Raw genomic sequence first — 27,640 nt, 5'->3', positions numbered from 1 at the left:
AAGGTAAAGGGAAATATGAGAAGGTAAATGGAAATAAGAGAAGGTAAAGGGAAACAAGGGAAGGTAAAGGGAAATACGAGAAGGTAAAGGGAAATACGAGAAGGTAAAGGGAAATATGAGAAGGTAAAGGGAAACAAGGGAAGGTAAAGGGAAACATGGGAAGGTAAAGGGAAACAAGGGAAGGTAAAGGGAAATACGGGAGGTAAAGGGAAATAAGAGAAGGTAAAGAGAAATACGAGAAGGTAAAGGGAAATAAGAAAAGCTAAAAGGAAATATGAGAAGGTAAAAGGAAATACGAGAAGGTAAAGGGAAACACGGGAAGGTAAAGGGAAATAAGAGAAGGTAAAGGGAAATAGGGGAAGGTAAAGGGAAACAAGAGAAGGTAAAGGGAAATAAGAGAGGGTAAAGGGAAATACATGAGAAGGTAAAGGGAAATAAGAGAGGGTAAAGGGAAAACGGGAGGTAAAGGGAAATAAGAGAAGGTAAAAGGAAAGGGAAATAAGAGAGGGTAAAAGGAAATAAGAGAAGATAAAGGAAATAAGAAAGCTAAAGGGAAATAAGAGAGGGTAAAGGGAAATAAGAGAAGATAAAGGGAAATACGAGAAGGTAAAGGGAAATAAGAGAAGATAAAGGGAAATACGAGAAGGTAAAGGGAAATAAGAGAGGGTAAAGGGAAATACGGGAAGATAAAGGGAAATACGAGAAGGTAAAGGGAAATAAGAGAGGGTAAAGGGAAATAAGAGAAGATAAAGGGAAATACAAGAAGGTAAAGGGAAATAAGAGAGGGTAAAGGGAAATAAGAGAAGGTAAAGGGAAATAAGAGAAGGTAAAGGGAAATAAGAGAAGGTAAAGGGAAATAAGAGAAGATAAAGGGAAATAAGAGAAGGTAAAGGGAAATAAGAGAGGGTAAAGGGAAATACGAGAAGGTAAAGGGAAATAAGAGAAGATAAAGGGAAATACGAGAAGGTAAAGGGAAATAAGAGAAGATAAAGGGAAATACGAGAAGGTAAAGGGAAATAAGAGAGGGTAAAGGGAAATACGAGAAGGTAAAGGGAAATAAGAGAAGATAAAGGGGAATACGAGAAGGTAAAGGGAAATAAGAGAGGGTAAAGGGAAATACGGGAAGATAAAGGGAAATACGAGAAGGTAAAGGGAAATATGGGAAGGTAAAGGGAAATATGGGAAGGTAAAGGGAAATATGGGAAGGTAAATATGAGAAGGTAAATGGAAATAAGAGAATATAAAGGAAATAAGAGAAGGTAAAGGAAATAAGAGAAGATAAAGGGAAATACAAGAAGGTAAAGGAAATAAGAGAGGGTAAAGGGAAATAAAAGAAGATAAAGGGAAATACGAGAAGGTAAAGGGAAATAAGAGAGGGTAAAGGGAAATAAGAGAAGATAAAGGGAAATACGAGAAGGTAAAGGGAAATAAGAGAGGGTAAAGGGAAATAAGAGAAGATAAAGGGAAATACGAGAAGGTAAAGGGAAATAAGAGAAGATAAAGGGGAATACGAGAAGGTAAAGAAATAAGAAGATAAAAATACGAGAAGGTAAAGGGAAATAAGAGAGGGTAAAGGGAAATAAGAGAAGATAAAGGGAAATACGAGAAGGTAAAGGGAAATAAGAGAGGGTAAAGGGAAATAAAAGAAGATAAAGGGAAATACGAGAAGGTAAAGGGAAATACGAGAAGGTAAAGGGAAATAAGAGAGGGTAAAGGGAAATAAGAGAAGATAAAGGGAAATACGAGAAGGTAAAGGGAAATAGGAGAGGGTAAAGGGAAATAAGAGAAGATAAAGGGAAATACGAGAAGGTAAAGGGAAATAAGAGAGGGTAAAGGGAAATAAAAGAAGATAAAGGGAAATACGAGAAGGAAATAAAGAAGATAAAAATAAGAGAGGGTAAAGGGAAATAAAAGAAGATAAAGGGAAATACGGAAGATAAAGGGAAATAAGAGAGGGTAAAGGAAATAAGGGAAGATAAAAATATGGAAATACGATGGGAAGGTAAAGGGAAATAGGAGAGGGTAAAGGTAAATAAGAGAAGATAAAGGGAAATGGGAAGAGAAGGAAATATGGGAAATAAGAGAAGGTAAATGGAAATAAGAGAATATAAAGGGAAATACGAGAAGGTAAAGGGAAATAAGAGAGGGTAAAGGGAAATAAAAGAAGATAAAGGGAAATACGAGAAGGTAAAGGGAAATAAGAGAGGGTAAAGGGAAATACGGGAAGATGAAGCGAAATACGAGAAGGTAAAGGGAAATACAAAAAGAAAAGATCTCATTTATTAAAATGAAAAAAAGAAATTAATAAAAAAAAAATATGTTAAAAATGCCAGGAGATTAGTATTAGGGTAGTACTGCACTGCATCTTCGCTTGAACTTTAGAAGTTCCAATTTCACTGCATCCTCTGGGAGACTGTTCCCCAGTCCCACGGTGTGAGGAATACAGGACCTCTGCAACTGAGAACTTCGACAGCGAGGCACATTTATTACATGTTGGTGGTGCTGTTCAGCGAATCTGGTTGTTCTCGGCAGGAAAACAACTACTACTGCTAGGAAACAGAAACCTACCACCACGAACCACTCTATCTAAAAGAGACAAATCTCTGCCAGAAGCAGACAGCGACACCGCAGAGAAGTATTCTAGTAATGAAGCACAAATGACGTAAAACAGGTTGCACTGAATTTATCGCTGTTATAAATATATGAGGCCTTATGAACAATACCTAACTTTATTGCGGCGTTTGCTGATGGGATGTAAAATCTGAAAGAGATCTGCTAATCAATAGTATTTTCGTTTTACTGGAGTTCAGCCTCATACCCCAAATACAACACCATTCACTGATCCGGTCCATGTCCCGAAAGAGACTGAGGGCAGCTTCATTTCTCAAACGTGGAGACTTAACTGCACCCACAAGTGCTGCATCATCGGCATACTGAACAATCTCCTTTTCCATTCCAGGCCAACAACCATGTCACTTGTATACACTAAAAATAACGGTGGACCATGAACACCACCCTGTGGAACTCCAGACAAAATAGGTCTTGGTTCACTAAAGATCCCGTCCACAGTAACTCGCTGCTGCCTACCTGTAAGGAAATCTTGAAGTAATCCTAAAACATATCTACCCACTCCCAGATTCTGAAGTTTATTTATAAGTGCCCTGTGATTTACTAAATCGGAAGCAGCACTAAAATCTATCTGAATTACTCTGCACTCAAAACCCTTATCAAGGTTCCCTTGAAAATGGCATGTCAAGTTTAAAAGAGCATTGTAGGTACCTAACTGCTTCCAGTATGCATCTTGACTATCAACTAGCAATCCTTTAGATTCTACATACTTGCATTGTGGCTAAAAATAAGTTCTTCAGCAACTTTGGAGAGCACAGGGAGAATTGAGATTGGTCTGTGGTTACTGCAATCTGCAGATATGCCACTCTTTGGAACAGGCACTGTAATACTAAGCTTGCGCTCATCCACAAAGATACTACTTTGACATAAAAATCTATAGAATCTACTAATCTTGGGAGACAACACACTAGAAACTTTTTTAAAAAACAAAGGGAAGATATCATCAGGATCCCCTCCACCCCAGCTATCAAGATTACCCAGAATTTTCTTGACCTCCCAAGAGCGAAATGCAACTATCAGATATCTGTATTTTAACCGAGGAAAGGTCATGAGAACACATCCAAATTTGATGATGTCAAACCTGCTTGAAAACCACCGACAATTGGTGCTTACTTTGGAACTGCCCTTCTCTCATTGAAGAGTATGGATTTAATAATATAATAATAATAATAATAATAATAATAATAATAATAATAATAATAATAATAATAATAATAATAATAATATCCAATGTAAATTATGACGTTAAACAGGAATGAAAATGAAATCACCTGGACACGAGTGCCCACCCCTTGGAAACCCTGTTGCTCCTAACTGATTAACCAGCGTAGTTCATGAACCTCTGAACAACAAGCTCCCTTTAAACAGAAGCACAAAAACGATTTTTTAATGCAAAGAATAATGGAGTGGACAATCCAGTGTCCTCTTCTGGCACAGGAACGAATTGAAACACGAAGTTTGACTAGAATGAAAAGAGTTGGTATTCACAAAAGGAAGAAATAGAATCAAGTGACATCTACACAAACAGAACTCCAATCACTATTTTCTACTCGTGTATCTCAACACACAATTCATCTTTTACTCTCCCTAATATTCTTTTGCTTCCAGAAATTGGTTCACGAAAGCGTGTCCATCCGACAAAATACTCGTTAACATCCTCAATTTTTATGGCCTTCAAATCTTACCTACTGGTTTCTGGTGACTGGCATATTTGTCTGGGAATCTCCACACATTCCGCTACATCTTTAACAAAAACTTATAATTTATGGAATAAAGTATATAATGCTTTAGCCGAAAACTTGATAAGACAGTGTGCATTCCTAGCTGGAGGAAATTTGTTTCTTGTAAAGGGTTAATAAATACATTGAAAACCCATCAACTGTGCATAGAAAGAGAATGTCCACTACTTCACAAAACTGAAGAGAAAGTAAACTGAAACCAGCTGAGTACAGCCTGTCCCATCAAACTCAGTGTCCAAGGTCGCTCTATGTTTGTTTGTTTGTTTCAGAAACTATGCTACATTCGACAGGCAATGAAAATTTGCTGCTACCGTGTCGTACGGAGAGAGAGAGAGAGAGAGAGAGAGAGAGAGAGAGAGAGAGAGAGAGAGAGAGAGAGAGCACTGTAATGCTGAAAAGCAGAAGGACGTTCCAATGCAAAACAAAAACACTCAACCTTGAGCGAGCGAGGCCTCGGCAGCAGCAGTGTTCCCTGCGGCAATCCCTCCTCACTTCCGGTGACGGAGGGAGTGAGTGGCGTATGGCGTGAGTCTGGAAGCTCCCATTTTCATCTCCTCACCGAAGAAGAATTAGCTCAAAGGCTCAGCCCTTGAATCTAGAAATGAGATAGGGGTGCTGTTGAACTACTCCTGAACAGCAATTCTGAGTCTTGTCTTGCTGAGACGATCCAACTTCTAAATTAGAAGCAGAAACACACTGAAATACCCAACACGAGTTTTGTGTCGCGGCAGGATCAAAGGTAAACTTTGAGGATCAAAAAGCTGCAATATTCGGCCATCTTCAATTAAAACGCGAGTCATCACTGAAACATTCATCACACCCAAATTCAACTGTCCAATGCTAAGAACCGGGAGCCATTAATGCCAAGTCGGAACCAAAAGGCAAAAGTCAAACAAGCGAAGAAAACGCATCTCCAAGAGTGGGCTTCTTCCTATACAGATGGTGTTCAAGGCTGTCATGCGAATTCTTCTCCACTTTATACACAAATCAATATCAAACACTTCGTGATCAAGTTTTTCTGTGATAAGTTAACAAACTCATCTTGGCCAAAGTTACGAAAAGAAAAAGAAAAGTGGTTTAAAATGACTTCTAAGATGGCAGCATGAGCATCCCACATAACATGAACACCGGAGGACTGCGATTAAAACAGAAAAATAAAAGGGAACGTCGGTGAATCAAAAACAGACCTCCTCGTACGGGTTTTACTGCCGGATATCCGCAAAGAACTTTTCTTTCCCAAACAACTTACGAACATTCTCTTCTCGAGATTTTCACGTGGAATCCTTCGCTCACAGCTGATGCAACATCTGCGGCCGTCGCAACAATGTTTCGCCTTTGGTCTCTAATACTGTAATGGGAACTCCCATACATACAGTAGGTCAGAACACTAGCACACGTTTTTTTTATTATACTTCAAACATTCTTCACAGATCTTAACGGAACATGCCAGTCATGAGGAAACAAATTACATGCAAGTGCATGCACGTGCTGCGCGCGCGCGCACACACACAATATATATAATATTATACAACATATATATATAATATTAAAAATATATATATATATATATATATATATATATATATATATATATATATAATATATATATATATATATATATATATATATATATATATATATATATATATATATATATATATATATATATATATATATATATATATATATATATATATATATGGAGAGAGAGAGAGAGAGTGAGAGAGAGAAGGGGGAGAACTTGACAGAATGCTGTCCGCTGTTAAAGAAATGTGACTGGTGCAAGATTTCACATGACAGCGAGCGCCAAGTGATTACTAGAAGTGAGAGCCGTTTCGCATTTGAAATACTCACTCAAACCTCCACGACGGTCAAGGTCAAACCAAGTTACTATGTATTCCAAGCAAATCAATACTGCCAACACCGGCACGAAATGTGTTTTACCTTTTCCAAAGACCGACTGCCTTTCCATTAGCGCCTGATGACGGAGCGTCATGCGATTCCTGAACACCTTTTCCTCTAATGAGTGCGATGTGTTTCGCAAGGATCCTTCAGTGCTTGTTTGACTCTTAATCCATACGAGCATGTCAACGAACCATACAAAAGCTCTAAAGGTTTTGACACACTCAAACTTCTGGATAAGAAGTGAGTCGTATGACTACAAAACTCACTGATGATAAAAATTATTTCACCCAAAACAGGAAGAAACAAAGAGCAACAGATATTCTCAGATATGACAAATTATGTTCATCCTTGCATTTAGTATTTTCAGTGGAAGTTTTCATTCAAAAAATTACTTTGCGCTGAACGCTACATGCAGCGATGCCTAATAACGTATTTGAAATCAAACAGAAAGCTTAAGCAAGAATTTGCGACATTCCTTCAAACAATAATTTTGGAAGGCTCATAGCTACGTGATCATCAAGGAGAAGCCGTCCTCCAGCTGTTAGCCCGCGATGAAAACACCTCAATTTATCTACTCACATCCTGTGTCAAGGCGTCAGGAAAATTACAATTAATATTCCAGACTTTTCCTTTAAAACGCAGTTTTGTGAGCAATATTTCTGCCAGTTAAGTAACATACTTTTCATTAATTACGTTATTAACGAGAGGGAGAGAGAGAGAGAGAGAGAGAGAGAGAGAGAGAGAGAGAGAGAGAGAGAGAAACGGCAACACTAAATTGCTCCGTTACAATCCTGTGGTTGCTCAGCAATGGCAATCCTAAGAAAAGTCGTTCCAGGGTTATAAAAAATGGAAGGGGGGGGGGGTTTGGGGGAGAGGAAGTGAACAGCAGATGACAACAAAATTAGAACTTAATGACTAATGGGGATTGAACTAAACACATGTTTCCAAAAATATCATGTACGCATTCTTATTTTTTTATTCCTGGGCATCTTCCCATAACGCCAACCTATCAAAAGTGCAAGACATCCCCGTGCAATCTTCATACTCTACCTAATACAGTATGACAAAAGCTCCAACAATTTTCACTCGATTTCAAATAACCACAAACACGTTCCTTGACAGATCGGTAGCTAGACACACAATGAGTTATTTTTCACACATGCACTCTCATGAATGTGGATTTTAGTCTTTGCCTTCTAACCACTTTGAACCAGTTGCTACTGTACTCACCCACACATTCAGACACTTTATTCTGCCTCTAAACTACGTATGGTCAATTGTTACTCCAATGTAGAGTATTTTTCATGGTAAAGTTAAGAGGTTTCAATCCTTATTCATTACGAAAAAAAAAGAGGAGGTTTCAGTGCTTACTCATTACAAAAAAGGTGTGAATGTGTTGACTGATATTTTTGCATGGCATTTACCTAAACTGCCAAATCTAAAAAATAATGCGTCCAAAGACTTAAGAGGTTTGTGCTCCTACAGTACATCTTACATGACACTGTATGGAGCACTCAAGTTTTTCTGCATTGGCCAATTTATTCATTTACTTATTCCCTTTGACGTGAGCCTGTCTCTCTATTTTGCTGTCCAACTACTTGAACTACACCTTACTCCATTGTTCACCCTTTGTTCAAAAACTGAAATCTCGAGGATCGGAGTTCTTTTTTAAGAAGATATATTAAAATTGGAATGATACAGAGAAGATTTGCATGGCATTAGCATATGGACGTTGTGCCCCAAAAAAGGAATCAAATCATGTACAAGGGACTGGAGCGCCCTCACGAAGTGGGTGGGTTTGCATTTAACTCCATTCAGGAGGTTTCAGAAGGCTGGGGAACAACTTTTCTCAAAATGTTTCACCAGATCTGAAATTCCACAAGACCTTAACAATTCTATGCCCTCTGCTTTAACACGTTGAAGAGGACACCTCTGTAGCCTTTCACTGCTGATACGCAGAGGTTTTTCTCACATCTCAGAAAAAGAAGCAAATCGGCTACATCCTTTACAGTTGTTTTGAGGGAATATCAATTCCTTTGACAGCACCAATCCAGGGAGATTTTCCATTTCCCTTGGTAGAGTTTGAGGGAGGATTGTTCAACAATGACTTTTGCAACTTTTCTAGAAAAACCTTTCTCTCTAAGTAGTTGCTCGATAGTCTCCAGCCGTGAAGGTGGAGGGCAGCTACTGACTGACGTACTCGGCCGCTGTGCTCTCATTTGAGCAGATTTGGCGTTACAGGCAGGCAAGGTCTTGGAATGTCTAACAGAAGATGAAGAAGGTCCGCACACCACTTTGTCCGGGGCCAATTTGGGGATACTAATGTCATCCTCAGGACTTAGGATATGAAGCATCTATTGATTCCTCTTCAGATCTGGCCGAAAGGGGGAACGCGTACACGTCTAAGTTGTCTCACTGATGTTGGAATGCGTCTTGCATTATGGCTTTATTGTCTGGGACTGGGGAGCAGTACAAGGGTAGCTTGTGATTACTTGATGTTGCAAACAGATCTAGTGTGGGGCCTACGCACAACTTGAACAGTCTGTCCACTACTGATTGTTCCAAGGACCATTCTGTTCCAACAATCTGGTCCGACCTGCTTAGGATATCCACCACCACGTTTCTCTTCCCTGGAATGCACCTGGCGATCAACATCAGCCCCTTGACTTCTGACCATTCGTGCACCTAAACTGCCAGATGATATAGGACAAGGGAAATCGTTCCCCCTGTTTGTTCAAGTATGAGATGATGTTGCTCATAATGACTTGTCTTGCCTTGAAGGTACTCTTGGGATGTGTCTGAGAACACTAGCATCTCTGGAGCTAACTGGCCTAACTGCATTCCCTGCAAATGATTTTGTGGATCTCTCCACCACTGCAAATCCCGTTTGTTTCTCTTTGTAACGGCAATCAGGTCTCTTCAACTTCTCTGATTTTTCTCCTTTTCCTTTAGATTCCACTGCAAGGAACATATGTGGGCTCTGCCCTTAAGCACCAGTTTCTCAAAAGAGACCAGATGGCCCATTAGGATTTGCCAGTTCTTAAATGGCTGGAGCGGATTGGAGAGGAACATGTTCAAAACCTTCAGAAACTTGTCTGTTCTCTCCTGTGACAGAAAGGCCTCTAATTTCTGAGTGTTTATCCTCATACCCAAGTACCTGATGTTCTGAGTTCGAATTAAGTCTAATTTCTTGTAGGTGATAAGAATTCCCACGGTCTTGCACACTTCCAAGATTATTAAGTCCCTGTCTCTCCTGGCCTGTTCTGCTGTCAGTGCCAGAATGAAGCAATCTTCCAAGTATCTTTGTAGACGAATTATTCTCTTGTGGGCCCATCCTAAATTTAGTTGAGACTTTGGTGCATACTTCGGGAGCTGTCGCTAGTCCGAAACAGAGGGCCCTGAACTGATGTTATCTTTCTGGAGAAAAAATGTAGAAATCTTCTGGAGGAAGGATGAATGGGGATTTGGAGATATGCAGCAAGAACTGATCTTGGTGTCTCCATCTTGAAAGGAGTCACTCGAAGATATTTGTTCAGGGATGAAAGCTCTATTACTGGTCTCCAACCACCTGAAGCCTTCTCTACCAGAAAAAGGCGGCTGTAAAAACCTGACGACTATCCTTTCACTATTTCTACAGCCCCCCTTTTCAGCATATTCCAAACTTCTAGCTGAAGAGCCTTCTGCTTGGGGGGAGTCTTTTTGGTAGGAGGGGAACTTGAGAGGCGTTGGTGACAGTTGTGGTTTCTGCTGGAAGGGAAGGATGTACCCTTTCTTGATAGTCCGTACTGTCCTTGTCTCTGCACCAGCTTTCTGCCACTCTTCCCACTTGTTCCCAAGACAGGGCCTCCATTCTGGTCTGATGAATCAGATGAGGAGAAAAAATCTTTCTCATTTACTGGATCCCCTTGTGCCCATAGCCTTGCATTTGCAGGACCGGGGCAGAGCAGCGGGCTGGTATTGTTGTCTTCCTTCCTCTTGTACTCTAACCTCTGGATTGGAGCCTCGAAAAAACCTCTGCCGAAAAGATTGTCCCGAAAATCTAGCCTGTCTACCTCGGTTGTTAGAACTGAACGGTTGTCTTCTGGATGATGGTCTAAAGGATGAAAACTGTAAAATGTATTTAGCTTCCTCCCTCCTATATGAAATCGCCTGATCTAGAAGTTCTTGGAGAAAGTATGCAGACATATCCAACAAAGGACTAGTCTTTCTTTTCAAAAGAATATTAGCCCACAAATTCACTTATTTTTCGGCCACTATATAAGTATGTAGAATCTAAAGGATTGTTAGCTGATAGTCAATATGCACACAAGAAGCAGTTTGGTACTTGCAATGCTCTTTTAGACTTGACATGCCATTTGCAAGGGAACCTTGATAAGGGTTTTGAGTGCAGAATAATTCAAATAGATTTTAGTGCTGGTTTTGATTTAGTAAACCACAAGGCACTATTTATCAACTTCTGAATCTTGGAGTGGGTGGGTATGTTTTAGGATTACTTCAAGAATTCCTTACACGTAAGCAGCAGTGAGCTGCTGTGGATGGGATCTTTACTAAACCAAGACCTATTTTGTCTGGAGTTCCACAAGGCAGTCTTAATAGTGCAATGTTATTTTTAGTGTATACAAGTGATATGGTTGTTGGCCTGGAAAACACGATTGTTCAGTATGCCGATGATTCAACACTTGTGGGTGTAGTCAAGTCTCCACTTATGTGAAATGAAGCCGCCCTCAGCCTCAATCGGGACATGGACTGGATCAGGGAATGGTGTAGTTGGTGGGGTATAAGGCAGAACTCCAGTACAACGAAAACACTATTGATTAGCAGATCTCTTACAGACTTCCCACCTCATCCTCCCCTTCAAGTGGGTGAACTTTGCTGAATGAGTCGGAAGCTTTAACTATTCTAGGTGTAACTTTTGACACATCTAACTTTTCAGAAACATCTAACGAAAGTTTCAACACATGCTACACAAAAGTTAAGTATTGTTCGTAAAGTCTCATATATTTATAACAGTAATAAAATCAATGCAATCTCTTTTAGGTCATTTGTACTTCCTTTACTAGAATACTGTTCTCCAGTGTGGATGTCTACTTCCGCCAGAGATTTCTCTCTTTTAGATAGAGTTGTTCATGGTGGTGGGTTTCTGTTTCCTAATAGTAGCAGTTACGATTTGAACCATTGACAGACAGTCTTGTTTGTCACTTTTTCATAAGTTGTATTTCAACAGAGATTTTTCACATTCACAACTGATCCCTGATCCCCTTTATCTGCCGAGAACAACCAGATTCGTTGAACAGCAGCACCAATATGCAGTAAGTGTGCCTTGCTGTCGAACTTCTCAGTTCCAGAGGTCCTTTATTCCCCACATTGTTGGACTGTGGAACAGCCTCCCAGAGGATGTCGTGCAACTGGAACTTCAGAAGTTCAAGTGAAAATGAAATGCAATACTACCCTAATGCTATTCTTACATTGATACATTTTTATCTATTCATCTATTTATTTTTTTTTCTTTTTCAATAAGTGCTACCTCTTCTTCCTGTATTTCCCTTTACCTCCTCTTACTTCTTCCTCCTAATGAACACCACATTCTTTGGAAGCCAGAATTTCAAGTCAATAACACCTGTGGCCTTGTTCTATATGAATAGGTTTCGTCTACTGAATAATAATAATAATAATAATAATAATAATAATAATAATAATAATAATGAGCACTACTTACAGAACTGACATATACAACACCGAGTACAACATAAACAACACATTGGGAAAAAGCCGTTTTCTGAATTTTAAGGATTTTATTTAACCATTATTATTATCATTATTAAAACAGATTAACCAGACCACTGGGCTGATTAACGACTCTCACAGGGATAACCTGAAGGATTAAAATGAAATGGAGTACATACCAGGTCCAGGCCTTAAGCCAAGGGCTGGGACTAAATGATGAATGAAAATGAAATTTAAAATAAATAAATATGCAAGAAGGCATATGCTTCTGTACTGGAACACACATATTAAATACATTTACTCATGTTTCAATCTGCACAATAAAAAAACTATGTAATGATAAAATAAAACGTTAAGATTTTTAAATGCGTATTTTTTCTCTATTTATTAAATGCCCCCAGGGTTTTTGTATTTTAAAAACTTACTTTTTATATTTCATTAAATAAATTTACAACTCATATTTAAAGGGGAACAATTGGAAGTGTACACTGTGATAAAATTTCACCGATCAATCTATTTCTGAAACTTGATAACCATTGTTGGTTATACTTCGGACATTCACATCCGTTGTTGTTATATTTTGGACATTCACATCCATTGCTGGTTATACTTTGGACATTCACATCCGTTGTTGTTATATTCTGGACATTCACATCCATTGCTTGTTATACTTGGACATTCACATCCGTCATTGTTATATTTTGGACATTCACATCCATTGCTTGTTATACTTTGGACATTCACATCTGTTATTGTTACATTTTGGACGTTCACATCCGCTGTTGTTATATTTTGGAGATTCACATCCATTGTTGGTTATATTTTGGACATTCACATCCATTGCTGTTATATTTTGGACATTCACATCCGTTGTTGTTATATTTTGGACATTCACATCCGTTGATGTTATATTTTGGACATTTCCACCCGTTGTTGTTGTATTTTGGACATTCACATCTGTTTTTGGTCATACTTTGGACATTCACATCCATTGCTGGTTATATTCCGGACATTCACACCCGCTGTTGGTTATACTTTGGACATTCACATCCATTATTGTTATATTTTGGACATTTACATCCGCTGTTCTTATATTTTAGACATTCACATCCGTTATTGGTTATATTTTGGACATTCACATCCGTTGTTGTTATATTTTGGACATTTACATCCGTTGTTGTTACATTTTGGACATTCACATCCGCTGTTGGTTATACTTTGGACATTCCCATCCGGTGTTGTTATATTTTGGACATTCAGATCCAGTGTTAGTTATACTTTGAACATTCACATCTGTTGCTGGTTATATTTTGGACATTCACATCCGTTATTGTTATATTTTGGACACATCAGTTGTTGGTTATATTTTGGACATTCACATACATTGTTGGGTATATTTTGAACATTCACATCTGTAGTTGGTTATACTTTGGACATTCACATCCGTTGTTGGTTATATTTTGGACAGTTACATCCGTTGTTAGTTATATTTTGGACATTCACATCCATTGTTGGTTATATTTTGGACATTCACATCCACTGCTGGTCATATTTTAGACATTCACATCCACTGTTGGTTATATTTTGGACATTCACATACACTGCTGGGTATATTTTGGACATTAACATCCATTGTTGGTTATATTTTGGACATTCACATCCATTGCTGGTTATATTTTGCACTTCCACATCCATTTCTGGTTATATTTTGGACATTCACATCCATTGCTGGTTATACTTTGGACATTCACATCCATTGTTATTATATTTTGGACATTCACATCTGTTGCTGGTTATATTTTGGACATTCACATCCATTGCTGGGTATATTTTGGACATTCACATCTGTTGTTGGTTATATTTTGGACATTCACATCCTCAACTGGTTATATTTTGGATATTCACATACATTACTGGTTATACTTTGGACATTCTCATCTGTTGTTGGCTATATTTTGGACATTCACATCCATTGCTGGTTATATTCTGGGCATTCACATCCACTGCTGGTTATACTTTGGACATTCACATCCGTTGCTGGTTACATTTTGTACAGTCACATCTGTTGTTGGTTATATTTTGGACATTCACATCCATTTCTGGTTATATTTTGGACATTCACATCCATTGCTGGTTATACTTTGCACATTCACATCCGTTGCTGGTTATATTTTGGACAGTCACATCCGGTGCTGGTTATATTTTGGACATTTGTATCCATTTCTGGTTATATTTTGGACATTCACATCCATTGCTGGTTATATTTTGGACATTCACATCCTTAACTGGTTATATTTTGGACATTCAGCTCCATTGCTGGTTATACTTTGGACATTCACAGCCGTTGTTGGTTATATTTTGGACATTCACATCCGTTGCTGGTTATATTTTGGACATTCACATCCACTGCTGCTTATAGTTTGGACATTCACAGCCGTTGTTGGTTATATTTTGGACATTCACATCCACTGCTGGTTATACTTTGGACATTCAGATCCATTGCTGGTTCGTTGTTGGTTATATTTTGGACATTCACATCCATTGCTGGTTATATTTTGAACATTCACATCCATTGCTGGTTATATTTTGGACATTCTCATCCATTGCTGGTTATATTTTGGCGATTCACATCCATTGCTGGTTATATTTTGGACATTCACATCCATTGCTGGTTATATTTTGGACATTCACATAACACATGTTTTACTATTACCACTTTACATTCTGAGCATTTGGGAGCTGGGTTATGTGGGCTACTCATTAAGTGTCCATGTGTCAGACGAGTATGGCCTATTCGGAGAAGCATCAGTGATACTTGCGTGTCTCTCTCTTTGGAATGATGAACTCCATTTTCTAATACCAGGTTTTATTTGTTTTAATTTATTATTTTCGGGTTCTTCATTCCATATATTTTGCCATTTCTTTATAATACCTGTTTTTGTATGTGTTACATAATCATTAATACTGTATGGATATTTACTGTCAATCTTGTCATATGGGGTGCTTTATCAGCCTCTTCATTTCCCTTAATCCCTACATGGGTAGGGATCCAACATATTTCTATATTTTTCCCATTATTATACTACTTATGGAATATTAACTTTGTTGTACAATATTATTTTTCTTTGTAACTTTGAATGACTTATATAGCGCTTCGAGTCGCTAAAAATCACAAAATTATTACATGAAGTTTCTTTACTTTTATGGCTGATGCTATTGCACCCACATCAGCTGTAAATGCTGAGGCATTATCAGGTAAGGAGAAATGGTCCATTTTGTCTTGGGACACTGCTACATATCGATAGAACAGAATAGAATATAGCATTTAGGCCAAAAGCAAAGCACTGGGACCTATGAGATCATTCAGTGCTGGAAGGGAAATTGAAAGTAAGAAGGTTTGAAAGGTTTAACAGGATGAAAACCTTGCAGTTACACTATGAAACAATTGTTAAGAATACTTGGACAGAGTTACAATAAAAGGAATGAAAGAGGTTGCAGCTAGGGGCGGAAGGGACGTACTGCAGCATATCCTACTCCGTATTGTGATTTAGATCAGTCTGTGTAAATTCCGTAATGTGGACCTTTTCGGGTTATATGTTCTATTGTATGTTGTCTATGGTGTTCTGGGGTACAGGAGTAACTTTTTTATAAATATTTCAAGTGTGCACACCACATTCAACTTTTAAAGGCTCCTGAACACATTCTAAGGCCCTCTTTGTGAATTAGATCCAACGTTTTCAGCATTGCATCTGATGCTGAGCCATCTCTTTCACTTTTATAATCAACAATAGACAAAACTGTTGCTTTCTACAGTACAGTAAGGGTATATCTATTGGCCCCCAAGTGGAGTTCGACAGTTTTTAATTAGATTTAATGCTCATTTACATTTTGATTTCATGTATGTTAAGTTCCTCACTGGGAGAGTCGGTAGAGTTGTCGGCTAGCACTCGCTGGGCCCGAGTTCGAGTCTCAAAGTTAAGTATACCTTAGTTTTACCAGACCACTGAGCTGATTAACAGCTCTCCTAGGGCTGGCCCGAAGGATTACACTTATTTTACGTGGCTAAGAACCAATTGGTTACTTAGCAACGGGACCTACAGCTTATTGTGGAATCCAAACCACATTATAGCGAGAAATGAATTTCTATCACCAGAAATAAATTCCTCTAACTCTTCATCAGCCGCCGGCCGGAGAATCGACTCCGGCCCAGCGAGTGCCAGTCCGCAGCTCTACCGACTCACCCAATGAAGAGCTCAGTTCGAGTCTCCGGCCGGCTAATGAAGAATTAGAGGAATTTATTTCTGGTGATATAAATTCATTTCTCACTATAATGTGGTTCGGATTCCACAATAAGCTGTAGATCCCGTTGCTAGGTAACCAATTGGTTCTTAGCCACGTAAAAATAAGTGTAATCCTTCGGGCCAGCCCTAAGAGAGCTGCTAATCAGCTCAGTGGTCTGGTAAAACTAAGGTATACTTAACTTATGTATGTTAAGTGGACTTTCCAATTTAAGTGAGTATCAAATTCTAATCCCAAAAATTTTGCTGTTTGGCCAATTGGTATGGCATGATTTCTGATTTTTACATCTATTTCTTCACCTTTATTCCAATTTTATTTTTATAAAACATGACTGCTTGAGTCTTATGTCTGGATAATTTAAAGCCTACAGATAAGGCTCATTCATCTATTTTTATTATGATATTATTATTGATTTGTTCTGCATGTTTTATGCGAGATGCTGAATAACATATGGCAAAATCATCCATATACAGGTTACTTTTAAAATCATCCATATACAGGTTACTTTTAACTCCAATAAGTAGATTATTACTGATATCATTTATTGCTAAAGTAAACACTGTGCCACTAAGGATGCTTCCCTGTGGAACACCATTTTCAAGTGGAAATTTACTTGGCAATATATCTTTAATTCTCACCTGAAAGTTGTGATGTCAGAAAGTTTGGAAAACTTAGGTAAATGTCCACGGATGCTATTTCTCTACAACGTTTTCAATATTACATACCTCCATTTTCAATGTCAAAAAAGACAGCTACAGTCATTTGTTTTCGTTCAAACCCTCTACATATGTGATCTTAGCTAAGTCAGATAGAGAATCTAATGTAGATCTATTACACTGTGACCCAAATTGAGGGGAGTCAAAATTTAATTTTCTTGAAAGTGCCATGTTAGTCGAGCATTTGCAATTTTCTCTAGTAATCTGCATAGGCAACTTGTTAAAGAAATTAGTTGGCAATTATTTACATTACAGGAATCCTTTCCAGGTTTAGGGAGAGGAATTATTATAGAAGTTGCCATTTGTCATGAAATAAATTTCTAAACCATAAATAATTATAAAACTGTAATAGGTATGACTTTGGCAAAGGTGGTAAGTGGCAGATCATCTCGACAAAAACATTGTCACCTCCAGGAGCAGATTTATTGCTGTTCAAGAGAGCATATTCCAACTCTTCCATATTATATTTTCTATTATAATATACATCTACCGTTTCAAAATTTGTTATTAATTCTAAATTATTTTTCTTTGCCTGAGGTGTTCATCTAAATTTTTATCACTACCCACATTTGCTAAGTTTTCTCCTACTACATTACCTTTTTGGGGGGGGGGATCAAGAATTCTTTTTCCATCTTTTAATATGGCATGTACCATTTATTTTCCTGAATTTTTCCCATATTTTTTGTATGGTAGTATTATTAGAGAGATCTGATATATATTTCCTCCATGAAATTATTCTTCCTTGAATTACTTTTAAAATTTTGTATATATTTTGTTGTAGAGAGGTTTTAATGTATCAGTTTCTAGTAATAATAAGTCATTTTTTTAGAGTGCCTTCTAATACTGGTAATGTTTTATTCATTTTGTTGAATTTTTTATTCAAATCACCTCCTTATTGGGTGTTTTATTTTTATTAATTCTGTTAGCTTATCAGACCACCATGGGACTTTGTGTTTTGTTGGATGAGGTTTTGATTTTGATATTGCTTTATCAGTAGCATGTTTAGTGAAATTAACAAGAAATTTACTAATTTCATGATCTTTTATATACTCATGTGGTTGGATATGCATTATGATCTTTTACATACTCAGATGGTGGGACATTCCTAGTGTGCAGTTCATATAGCTTCCAATCTATTTTATAAATGTTATAGTGAGTGACATGCTTGGCAGGATTTTTTTGTAATAATGAAATTAATATTGGGAAATGATTAGAGGTGTGCAAGTGTACAAAAATAAATATGACTTATTTTTCTGTAATATTATTGTCTCACACAGTTTTGTGTTGGTCTGAATGGGGTGATTTTCATTGTGGTATGTTCTATTTATACATGACTGTTTTTGGAAAAAATGTCTTTATAGGATCTTTGTTCCATCATTTCAAGTTAATTTGTATAATGGCCTTATCTGTTGTTGGGTGGTCTTAAGGACCAAGACAAGCAGTGATTCTCGGGAAGTAATCTTTGTTTTGGTTTCCGAGCTAACGTGAGAATGAATGAATATGAAAAGGTTAATTCTGTATAATCTGAAATCCACAGTAACAATCTTCACAATCACTGTTGCTATGGTAATATTTGTCCCACAACAATGAATATGGAAAGGTTAACTCTGTATAGTCTGAAATTCACAGTAACAGTTTTCTCAATCATAGTTGCTAAGGTATTATTTGTCCCACAAGAATGAATATGGAAAGGTTAATTCTATATAGTCTGAAATTCACAGTAACGGTTTTCTCAATCATAGTTGCTAAGGTATTATTTGTCCCACAAGAATGAATGTGGAAAGATTAATCCTGTATTGTCTGAAATTCACAGTAACAGTCTTCACAATATATATTATATACAGGGTGTACATAGTTTCTTTACAATTTAAAAAATTTACTACAGAAGCCATTGATACGACATCTTAATCAAATTTGTTCTATGTACTGTACTCAGCAGTTATCATAGTTTTTAATCACACTGCATTTGTGTATTTCAGGTACCCTGTTGATGAAAGAGGTACTTTAAATGAATCCCTAAATAATGGCTGCTACTCAAGAAAAGGCACAATGTGTGTCATGATTTACTGAAACAAAATCAGATAAGCAGACTCAGCAAAACTACAGAACTAAGTACGGATGCGATCCACCGTCACATCCATTAATTTGTGCATGAATGAATATGAAAAAGTTAATTCTGTATAGTCTGAAATTTACAGTAACAGTCTTCACAATCACACTTGCTATGGTAATATTTGTCCCATAAGAATCTAAAAAGGTTAAATCTGTACAGTCTGAAAACCACAGTAAGTCTTCTCAATCACAGTTGCTATGGTAATATTTGTCCCATAATAATGGATATGAAAAAGGTTAATTCTGTATAGTCTGAAATTCATAGTAACAGTCTTCACAATCACAACTGCTAGGGTAATACTTGTCCCATAAGTACGAATATGAAAAGGTATCTTGATCTGTTTGTAAGTTGGTTTTTAACATGTGTGTAATTTTTATTGACGTTTACATTCAAATTTTGCTTTAGCCACCTATTCTGCTATTAATGTTATCAAACAACATTTGTAAGGGGTCACTTACCAAGTAGGTGACCACATCATCAAATTCTGTTCTCGTCTGGTTTAGACTTCTTTATCAAAGTGTTTTCATATAAGGCAAGTTTTACTGGCTTTCAGTTCTTCACAAATTCCTTTTATCAACAGTTACAATATGAATTATAAATTCATGCAATATGAATTATAAACTGAGTGAACTACAAATTTACTCATTTTATTTACAAAATTATTTTGTAATATCCACATTTTAGACTTCACATTACAGAATCATATACAGTAAATGATTGTGAGCATTCTTTCCCAAAATGCCACTATGCTAATTATCATTACACATGTCTCTTTCTCAAAAACCCTTTCCATGATTTCACAATATAAAGGAGAAACAATAAAGGAACCAAAAATTTATGAGAAAAATTTAGATTGCTATAATTTTTTATTTGAGTTTTTACAACAGTTTAAAACAAAAAAATGCAAAAAAGTAATTCAGAACACTCTTCCATTATCAATTTTATTTTCATCAATCAACATATTTTCAAAAGTTCCTTCCTCTAGTATCTTGGTGTGGAATACTGGTGCCTCTGAGACGGTGAAAACTGTTACTGTGAATTTCACATTATTCAGAAATAACCTTTTCATATCCATTCTTTTGAGACAAATATTATCATAGCAACAGTGATTGTGAAAACTGTTGCTGTGAATTTCACATTATTCAGAAATAACCTTTTCATATCCATTCTTTTTGAGACAAATATTATCATAGCAACAGTGATTGTGAAAACTGTTACTGTGAATTTCACATTATTCAGAAATAACCTTTTCATATCCATTCTTTTGAGACAAATATTATCATAGCAACAGTGATTGTGAAAACTGTTGCTGTGAATTTCACATTGTTCAGAAATAACCTTTTCATATCCATTCTTTTGAGACAAATATCATCATAGCAACAGTGATTGTGAAAACTGTTACTGTGAATTTCACATTATTCAGAAATAACCTTTTCATATCCATTCTTTTGAGACAAATATTATCATAGCAACAGTGATTGTGAAAACTGTTGCTGTGAATTTCACATTATTCAGAAATAACCTTTTCATATCCATTCTTTTGAGACAAATATTATCATAGCAACAGTGATTGTGAAAACTGTTGCTGTGAATTTCACATTATTCAGAAATAACCTTTTCATATCCATTCTTTTGAGAAATATTATCATAGCAACAGTGATTGTCATTATTCAGAAATAATCTTTCATGTCCTTTTGAGACAAATATTATCATAGCAACAGTGATTGTGAAAACTGTTGCTGTGAATTTCACATTATTCAGAAATAACCTTTTCATGTCCATTCTTTTGAGACAAATATTATCATAGCAACAGTGATTGTGAAAACTGTTACTGTGAATTTCACATTATTCAGAAATAACCTTTTCATATCCATTCTTTTGAGACAAATATTATCATAGCAACAGTGATTGTGAAAACTGTTACTGTGAATTTCACATTATTCAGAAATAACCTTTTCATATCCATTCTTTTGAGACAAATATTATCATAGCAACAGTGATTGTGAAAACTGTTGCTGTGAATTTCACATTATTCAGAAATAACCTTTTCATATCCATTCTTTTGAGACAAATATTATCATAGCAACAGTGATTGTGAAAACTGTTACTGTGAATTTCACATTATTCAGAAATAACCTTTTCATGTCCATTCTTTTGAGACAAATATTATCATAGCAACAGTGATTGTGAAAACTGTTACTGTGAATTTCACATTATTCAGAAATAACCTTTTCATATCCATTCTTTTGAGACAAATATTATCATAGCAACAGTGATTGTGAAAACTGTTGCTGTGAATTTCACACTATAGAGAATTAACTTTTTCATATATACCATTCTTATGGGACAAATATTACCAGAGCAATAATGATTGTGAAGACTGATATTGTGAATTTCAGACTATACAGGAGTAACCTTTTCATATTCATTCTTATGGGACAAATATTACCATAGCAACTGTGATTATTATGACTGCTACTGTTAATTTCAGACTATACAGAATTAACCTTTTCATTTATTCTTATGGGACAAATATTACCATAGCAACTGTGATTATTAAGACTGTTACTGTGAATTTCAGACTATACAGAATTAATCTTTTCATATTTATTCTTATGGGACAAATATTAGCATACCAACTGTGACTGTGAAGATTGTTACAGTGAATTTCAGACTATACAGAATTAACCTTTTCATATTCATTCTTATGGGACAAATATTGCCATAGTAACTGTGATTATTAAGACTGTTACTGTGAACTCTGTGAACTTCAGAATAATACAAGATTAACGTTTTCATATTCATTTTTACGGTACAAATATTACCATAGCAACTGTGATTGTGAAGATTGTTACTGTGAATTTCAGACTATACAGAATTAGCCTTTTCATATTATTTCTCATGGAACAAATATTACCATAGCAACTGTGATTGTGAAGATTGTTGCTGCGATTTTCAGACTAGACATAGTTAAGCTTTTCAAAATTATTCTTATGGGACAAATATTACCATAGCAACTGTGATTATTAAGACTGTTACTGTGAATTTCAGACTATACAGAATTAACTTTTTCATCTTTATTCTAATGGGACAAATATTACCAAAGCAACTGTGACAACTGTGATTGTGAAGATTGTTACTGCGACTTTCAGACTATACAGAATTACTTCTTTCATATTCACTCTTAAGGGACAAATATTACCAAACCAAATGTGACTGCAAAGACTGTTACTTTAAATTTCAGACTATACTGAATTAACCTTTTCATATTCAACCTTGTGGTACAAATATTACCATAGCAATGGTTACTGTGAAGAATGTTACTGTAAATTTCAGACTATACAGAATTAACCTTTTCATATTCATTGTTAAGGGACAAATATTACCATAGCAACTGTGACTGTGAAGACTATTACTGTGAATTTCAGACTATACACGATTAACTTTTTCATATTCATTCTTGTGGGCCAAATTTTACCATAGCAATGGTGATTGTGAAGACTGTTACTCTGAATTTCAGACTATACAGAATTAGCCTTTTCATATTCATTCTTATGGAACAAATATTACCATAGCAACTGTGAATGTGAAGATTGTTACTGTGAATTTCAGAATATACAGGATTAACCTTTTCATACTAATTTTTTTGGTACAAATATTACCATAGGAATGGTGATTGTGAAGATTGTTACAGTGAATTTCAGACTATACAGAATTAACCTTTTCATTATTCATTCTTGTGGGACAAATATTACCATAGCAATGGTGATTGTGAAGATTGTTACTGTGAACTTAAGACTATACAAAATTAACCTTTTCACATTCATTTTTATGGGATAAAAATATTACCACAGAAACGGTGATTGTGAAGACTTATAGTGAATTTCAGACTATACAGAATTAACCTTTTCATATTCATTGTTAAGGGACAAATATTACCATAGCAACTGTGACTGTGAAGACTATTACTGTAAATTTCAGACTATACACAATTAACTTTTCATATTCATTCTTGTGGGCCAAATTTTACCATAGCAATGGTACTGTTACTGTGAATTTCAGACTATAGAGAATTAAACTTTTCATATTTATTCTTATGGAACATTATTACCATAGTAATGGTAATTGTGAAGAATGTTACTGTGAATTTCAGAATAAACAGAATTAACCTTTTCATATTCACTCTTAAGGGACAAATATTACCACTGCAATGGTGATTGTGAAGACTGTTACTGTGAATTTCAGACAATATAGGATTGACCTTTTCATATTCACTCTTTAGGGACAAATATTACCATAGCAACTGTGATTGTGAAGACTGTTACTGTGAATTTCAGATTAAACAAAATTAACCTTTCCTTAATCATTCTTAAGGGGCAAATATTACCATAACAACCGTGATTGTGAAGACTGTTACTTTGAACTTCAGACTATACAGAATTGACTTTTTCTTATTCATTCTTATGGGACAAATATTGCCATAGCAACTGTGATTGTCAAAATTGTTGCAACGCACTTCAGACTACAGGCAGTTCCAGGTTTACGATGGGGGTTCCTTTGTGGCGACGCGGCAGCGTAACCAGAGACATCATCGAAATTCGTAAGAAGACCTTACTTTTAATCCTTTGGGTGTCTTGAACATGACCTAGCCTGCATTTTGATTGAGCTTTTCATAAAAACTCCTTTTGACCATTCTGCCATTTTCGAGCCATAATAAAGTTCCAGTCTCCCGTCGGACTGGTGACGTAAACCTGGAACTTGAGTTGTAACCCGGGAAATAGTTTTTAATGATATATTTGAAGAGAATCATAACTTCTGAATGAGGTAAGCTGAGTCTAGTGTAACCCAGGGACTGCCTGTATACAGAATTTACCTTTCCATATTCATTTTCATGGGACAAATATTACCATAGCAACTGTGATTGTGAAGCCTGTTACTGTGAATTTCAGACTATACAGAATTAACCTTTTCACATTCATTCTTATGGGACAAATATTACCATAGCAATTGTGAATGTGAAGACTGTTACTATGGTTTTCAGACTATATAGAATTAACCTTTTCATATTCATTCTTATGGGGCAAATATTACCATAGCAACTGTGATTGAGAAAACTGTTACTGTGAATTTCAGACTATATAGGATTAACCTTTTTATATTAATTCCTATGGGACAAAGACAGTGGCACCTCAACTTAACAGACAGTCTGGGGAGTCTGCCCTCCCGGTAAGTAATGAAATCCATTAAGTAAACAAAGACTGATAAGTACCCACCAAAATACAGTATTGTAGAAAAATTTGCTTAGCTTTCAGCGACCAGAAATTCCATATAAAATAAGTAATGACCTCCCAAGTGTTTTTTTTTTTTATTTTCATTCAGTCTAAAATGTTTATTTATTGATCCAATTTCAGATATAAATATCTGCAAAATGAATTGCTTCTAAAAATACATACTGTATACAGTAATACAGTGATATACAGTTTACCTATACAAAAACATTGCCGATTGCTGTACAGTAATTCTACCTACCGATGGGGTATGCATACAAGATATATAAAATACACAAAAATCATGTAAAGTACACAAAATTCATGCATATATATATGTATATATATATATATATATACATACACATATATAATAAAGCACAACCATCTTTATTTTAAAATCAGTTCCAAACACTATGCACTGTTTGTCAGTCTGTCTATCTCTCTCTATGGTAAAGTATTTTCATTGGCATTCATTTACTGCAGTTCAGTATTGTACCTATTACAGTAATGTAGTTAGGTGAGAGAGAGAGAGAGAGAGAGAGAGAGAGAGAGAGAGAGAGAGAGAGAGAGAGAGAGAGAGAAGCAAACACAGTAATGCAGTGCTTGCATGTACATACATAAGCACACGTACACAAGCACTGGCTACTTGCAAATCATCACACATTCAATTCAACTAGGCTTACCAAACTTATTGGATTATCTAATAATTCATGACTTTCTTATAATTAATAACTATGTACAATTTCAATGACCACTGATCAGAAAAAAAAAACAGGCATAGACAACAGCAAATAATTTTACAAACAAGTGAATCGAAAATCAGCTGTTTGCCACTCTTGCTTGCCATGACTATCACATGTTTAGAGTTTTATTACAACTGATGATTTGTTAAAAACTAGCTAATTCTCAGTTATGTGACTTTCATAAACAATAATGAAATTAATTTTTATTCATTCTTCATGCAATGAAGAAAGAGGTTGCAAGAAAGTCTATCACTAAAGCTACAGGCTGTAACTGCAGCTGAAGAAACGAATAAAGTGCTGGCTGCAAAATGCTTTGGACTGGAGAAAGCAACATCCGAAACTGATATATCACACTTAACTTCATCTAAAATTTATTTGTACAGATAAAGATAAGCTGCATTTTAAAACCAAGCTTTATCAGTTTCTAAAATAATGTACAGTGAAACCCCCGTATTTGCAGGGGATGTGTAACACAGCCGCCCGCGAATAGCTAAAATCTGTAAATACTTAAAACCCTTCTAAAAAACACTTAGAACTGCCTATTTTGATAGTTCAAACACAAACATAAACTAAAAATGCTTGTACAGGTATTATCCTACTTACAATGGGGTTAGGTTCCAAAAAATCCATCATTTGTTGGAAAAAAAGTATCTTGAATATAGCCTAGCCTACACTACGGTATTCAGTACCATGTATACATATATGGTAGCCTAGCAGCACTATAAACTGTACACTATACATATACAGTATAGTAATTATTAATATCAGCAAATTCTGGAGGTTCATGCATTTTGACTTATGATAATTCAATACAAAGAGAAACTGAATAACAAACAAGAATTAGCTTAGCCTACACTATGGTACAGTATATCGTATACATATACGGTAGCCTAGCCTACATTATACTGTACTCAATACTCACATATTAATATCGTATTATACAACCATCAACATAACGAATATGCATCTTTTCCTAGCATCTTTTAAAATGTTATGCTTTATTTCACTATATTCAATAATATTGTATATACATTCTTATAATGCTTTTGTATCATAAATTGCGATCATAACCTAGTAATCAATGTTTTGGTTTGGAAATCGATTACACACCAAGTTTGTTTCGCCATATTTAACTCAGTTCAGAGCTCTCCCCTTGCTTCTAGTTAGCATAAATGAATCTCTAGATATTTTATTTGTATGGAACAAGGTTATTTTTCGTCATATGAAGTGTTTTTAGGTCGAAATAGTTAGTGTAAATGAATCGCTAGACAATTTATTTATAAGGGACAGAGTTACTTTTTCTTATACGAAGTGTTTTAAAGTCGAAATATAACTTAAATACGTCTCGTTGTAAGATTAATTTAGCTATTTTTTTCATTAATAGATGACGTTGGCCGTTTGGGGCATGTTTGTTTTGTGTTAAAAAAAATCAAGATTCCGTTCCCTATTTTCACTAGATTTCATCATAATATGAGCTTTACGTATTTATCTTTTATCAGAGTGAAAACAGCAGTAATATGTATTCTTTCATGCCCAGTAGTTTTGATTTAAATACTTTCTCTCCAATTTTATTTATGGTCGAGTTTCACCCATGTTGCCGATGCACAATAATTTACAGTCATTAGCAGCTTGAACAGCAGTATACTTCCTTGCCGATCTTTTATCCATAGCAAATAAGGGTATAATATAAAAATATATCAGTCCTATTCTACTTAATGTCATTTGTAACATAACTACGGTAACTATTTACCGTAAGATGGTTGAAACATAGGCAAAACAGCTGTTGTTATCCGATTCGGTTATAAGCAAAACAACAGTTTCTCGTTCGGTTGTTTATGGCTGTACGTATTTATGCAAGAGTATAACATTACTAACAATACTTTTATCATTCCCTTTCTTTTTTAACTAGAAGACGGGATAAAGGGATGGAGGAAAGAAGTTGGTTTGTTGTAATTTGGCCTCTCTCGCAGCCTGATTGTGCGCTACTACCTGCACCCGTGCGAAATTTTAAACTATTTTATAAATACTCTATTGTTGTATTGGTATTAATTGCTCACCCGCTTCTCAAAATCGAATTATCATAAGGCGAATTATTGTAACTCAAGCACTACCTGGATATCTGAATATTTTACTAGTTTTATCACAAAAAGTGCTTTTAGTCATGAAAATGTTATGAAAATACAGTAATTAGTGAGTACGTCTCGGTGAAAAATAACACGAACAGGCGAATTTTCCGTGAATACATATAATTCGTGGAAAATTCGCCCATTCCATAGAGAAATCTGCGAATCGGTGAGTGCGCGAATCATGAGAACCCAATACGGGGGTTTACTGTATCTCCGAATTATGCTTTATTTAGCAGCTAACAGTAATGATGTTGGTAAAACTGAACCAGCTGATGAGTAATGATGTTGGTAAAACTGAACCAGCTGATGATTTTGAGAAGGTAAACATTACCAGAATGCATATGGTACATGATCACAATGTTTATATTTTAAATGAT

At 35.9% G+C, this 27,640-nt stretch overlaps 1 protein-coding gene and 1 non-coding gene across 30 annotated transcripts in view; one reads left to right on the top strand and one right to left on the bottom strand.

The window, feature by feature from the left end:
- atl (atlastin GTPase) overlaps nucleotides 1-27,640 on the bottom strand; it is a 496,293-nt gene that overhangs the window by 234,685 nt on the left and 233,968 nt on the right. The gene's annotated exons all lie outside the window — the stretch shown is intronic.
- LOC136836792 (U6 spliceosomal RNA) lies at nucleotides 7,933-8,036 on the top strand. The gene has a single exon (XR_010852488.1). It is a non-coding gene; the product is annotated as a U6 spliceosomal RNA (small nuclear RNA).

Source organism: Macrobrachium rosenbergii, chromosome 56 (genome assembly GCF_040412425.1).
Source record: "Macrobrachium rosenbergii isolate ZJJX-2024 chromosome 56, ASM4041242v1, whole genome shotgun sequence".
Taxonomy (NCBI): Eukaryota; Metazoa; Arthropoda; class Malacostraca; order Decapoda; family Palaemonidae; genus Macrobrachium; species Macrobrachium rosenbergii.
This window is presented reverse-complemented; position numbering and strand designations above follow the sequence as displayed.